At 47.5% G+C, this 3,962-nt stretch overlaps 1 non-coding gene across 1 annotated transcript; it reads right to left on the bottom strand.

The window, feature by feature from the left end:
• Window positions 1-309: 309 nt before the first annotated feature.
• On the bottom strand, window positions 310-383 carry Trnai-uau (transfer RNA isoleucine (anticodon UAU)). Its single transcript has one exon. It is a non-coding gene; the product is annotated as a tRNA-Ile (tRNA).
• Window positions 384-3,962: the final 3,579 nt, after the last annotated feature.

The raw sequence follows: 3,962 nt of genomic DNA, 5'->3' as shown, positions 1-3,962 counted from the left end.
TGGTGGGGGGGGGGGGGGGAGGGGGCGGGAAGAGGATAGTCGACTGGCGTTGCGGAAGGTCGCGGTGTAACAGTGACGTGGCAATAGCGTCGCTCAGAGTCGAAGTCTGAACGGACGCTGAAGAGCACGGGCTGGCGGCGGGCTTAGTGTTGGGCACCTGGGCTGGGCAGGCAGTGGTGCTTCTGTTGAGGTCTGGCAGCGGCAGTGGCGGCAGCGGTTGCTCCGGTTGTCACAGATCTTACAATGAAATGAACACCCTTAGCTGCTTACAGGCGTTGACATACGTCAACGGGGAGAGACGAAAATGTGTGCCCCGACCGGGACTCGAACCCGGGATCTCCTGCTTATATGACAGACGCTCTATCCATCTGAGCCACCGAGGACACAGACGGCAGGGATTTATCTCTGGCACGCTTCCCGCGAAACCCACATTCTCAACGTATTGTCCCGCACTACTCGTAGTGCCCCCGCTTGTGAGCCGTAACTAAGATGGTATCTGTTCGGACATGTCCGAAAGAACAGATACCATCGGTGACCACCGGACCATCTTCTTCTTCTGTGAGAATGCACAAACAGTGCCCGAACTCTTACGGGAATCGGCAACGCGCCGCGAGTAATGAGTATAATGGGCGGGGGCACTACGAATGTAGTGCGGGACAATACGTTGAGAATGTGGGTTTCGCGGGAAGCGTGCCAGAGATAAATCCCTGCAGTCGTACTATCCTCCGTGTCCTCGATGGCTCAGATGGATAGGGGGTCTGCCATGTAAGCAGGAGATCCCGGGTTCGAGTCCCGGTCGGGGCACACATTTTCATCTGTCCCCGTTGGCGTATGTCAACGCCTGTAAACAGCTAAGGGTGTTAATTTCATTGTAATTTCATTCTAACGAGCTGCATGGTCACCGATGGCATCTGTTCTTTTGGACATGTCCGAAAAGACAGATACCATCTTCGTATATATGTCACAGATCTATTATCACTTAACTGCCCAATTGGCCGAATTCTGATGGGCTGGTTAAGGTTGGCTTCAATGCGTCCTTTTCGTGCCGAATTGATTGGAGTCGTGGCGTTAATGTGTCATCCCGTATTATCTGGAATGAAGGCAATGAGCTGCTATTACCATTGGTAGTGGTTCGAGCTGCCGTTCTTCCTGGTGACGAGCCCAGTTTACTCACTTGTAAGGCTGTAATGTGAAACTAGTAGAAGGGCGCTCAGTTCCGGGGTGACTAATTGTCATCGGGCTGATTACATTATGTGATCTAATTGTCCTCTTGGCACTCTGTCACTGGCGCCGAGTCTTATTTACCCTCTTCTCTTTACAATAATACACTGTAGTAACTTTACTGAGCAGTTTCCAAAAACAAAGTAACGCGAAAAGATGTTCTTGTCGTTTGATGCTACTCTCCGCAGGACCCGCTTAGTGCGTTCAAGCCTTGATCTCCATCTATAATTTTTATACAGCCCTCCTCACACTTACCCTCTATCACTAAACTGACTATTCCTTCATGTCTCAGGATGTATCCTGTATCCCTTCTTCGAGCCAAATTTTGCTGCAAATAACTTTTCTACACAGCTCACTTGAGTAATGCCTCATTACCTATTGGATCTACTCATCTAATTTTCAACATTCTTCTGTTACCCCACCTTCCAAAAGCTTCACCAATCTCTATTTTACACCCTCTGTAATCGGCAGTAATCAGATGTTTTGCCATACAAAGAGCAAAACTCACATACTGCTTTTAATGTCTCATATCCTGACCTAATCCTCAGGCACTGTCTCACTGAATTCGACTACCTTACATTATTTTTGTTTGTATTCAGCTTCTAATCTCATTTCGAGACGCTATACGATGAGATGCTTTTCCGTGGACTCAATCGTCTCGGATAGAATTATAATATCATTGGAGAGCCTTCAAGTTTTTATTTTATCTCCTTTCAAAATTTCTCCTTCGGCTAGTTTACTACTTTCTCATTGTACAGACTGAATAAAATCGAGGCCAGGCTACAACCCAGCCTCACTACCTCTCCATTCATATCCTTTGGTTATTATAACTACAGTCTGATCCCTGCACAATTTGAGCTTTCTGTGATTTATCTCTGTTACATCCAAAATTGCCGGCCGCTGTGACCGAGCGGTTCTAGGCGCTTCAGTCCAAAACCGCGCTGCTGCTAGGGTTGCAGGTTCGAATCCTGCCTCGGGCATGGATGTCTGTCATGTTCTTAGGTTAGTTCGGTTTAGGCAGTTCTAAGTCTACGAGACTGATGACCTCAGATGTTAAGTCCCATACTGCTTAGGACCATTTGAACCATTTGAACATTCAACAAAGGAGGTGGCTTACTAAACACTTGTTCGACCTATACTTGAGTATTGCTCATCAGTGTGGGATCCGTACCAGGTCGGGTTGAGGGAGGAGATAGAGAAGACCCAAAGAAGAGCGGCGCGTTTCGTCACAGTGTTATTTGGTAAGCGTGATAGCGTTATGGAGATGTTTAGCAAACTCAAGTGGCAGACTCTGCAAGACAGGCGCTCTGCATCACGGTGTAGTTTGCTGTCCAGGTTTCGAGAGGGTGCATTTCTGGATGAGGTATCGAATATATTGCTTCCCCCTACTTATACCTCCCGAGCAGATCACGAATGTAAAATTAGAGAGATTCGAGGGCGCACGGAGGCTTTCCGGCAGTCGTTCTACGCGCGAACCATACGCGACTGGAACAGGAGAGGGAGGTAATGACAGTGGCACGTAAAGTGCCCTCCGCCACACACCGTTGGGTGGCTTACGGAGTATAAATGTAGATGTAGATGTAGAAAATTTCAAACAGTGTATTTTATTCAACGCTGACAGAAGCTTTATCTAAATGTATGATTACTACAAAAGTATCAGTTAACATAAATCGCAGTATAAGACGTGTCCATGTTCATCATCAGCAGTTCATCTGGCACCAGTTATAACCAGGATGCAGCCAAAGAAGTCTCGAGGGGTTACAATATTTTTTTTTATTTATTCTTTCATCTTAAAAAAAAAAAATGGTTCAAATCGCTCTGAGCACTATGGGACTTAACATCTGAGGCCATCAGTCCCTTAGAACTTAGAACTACTTAAACCCAACTAACCTAAGGACATCACACACATCCATGCCCGAGGCAGCATTCTAACCTGCGACCGTAGCAGTCGCGCTGTTCCGGACTGAAGCGCCTAGAACCGCTCTGGCCACCGCTGCCGGCCTTTCATCTTAGGTCCACTATGTAATCGGTGAGAAGAGGCTGCGTACAAGTCCTAGGATGACTACAAGCACGCCTTTAATTAATAATTCCAACTTGTACAGTCATTCGATTGTGCTCCTGTCTTCACATAATAAAGCTTTGTAGTGGTAGGTGTCGCGAGGATCAAAGGCACAGGAATTAGAGATGCGTACACAATGGAATGCTGACTTTACACGCTGTCTCGACGGTGGTGGTCCGGACACTGCACGTGGCTTGGAATGATACGGGGATTGGTAGCGATATCTTTTATTTTGCGGTGAGTCGTGGTGTCCCAGTGGCACGGCGATGACGTTGCCCGGAGTCGAAGTCTGTAGTCGACTGCAGAGATCGTTCGTTCATCGCTCAATGTTGGCAGCAGCGAAAGTTGCGGTTGATAAAGACTGAACGTCACATACTGTCGTTACCGCCAGCAGATGAGGGTGTAGTGGTTATTGGTGACTTTCATGGTTTCGTCATGAGGGAAGCTATGACGCGGAAGAGGTGTCGGTCCACTCACAACGAGGATAAATGATCAGCACTCCGCTGAGTTCTATGTGGCCTCGCACTCCTTCGCTGATTCCAAACCCTGCTATAGCTTTTTCCCTTTACATTAGGTGCAAAATAGATTGCTGATAGTGTATTGGCCACTTTTTGAGCATCCCGACAGTTTGCTGTTTGCACAGAACCCTTCTGAGCTAAAAAAAACTGAGCTCTAACCTCCG

This window comes from Schistocerca serialis, chromosome 1, assembly GCF_023864345.2.
Source record: "Schistocerca serialis cubense isolate TAMUIC-IGC-003099 chromosome 1, iqSchSeri2.2, whole genome shotgun sequence".
In the NCBI taxonomy this organism is placed as follows: Eukaryota; Metazoa; Arthropoda; class Insecta; order Orthoptera; family Acrididae; genus Schistocerca; species Schistocerca serialis.
The sequence above is the reverse complement of the archived record's forward strand: the minus strand, read 5'-3'. Positions and strand labels throughout refer to the sequence as shown.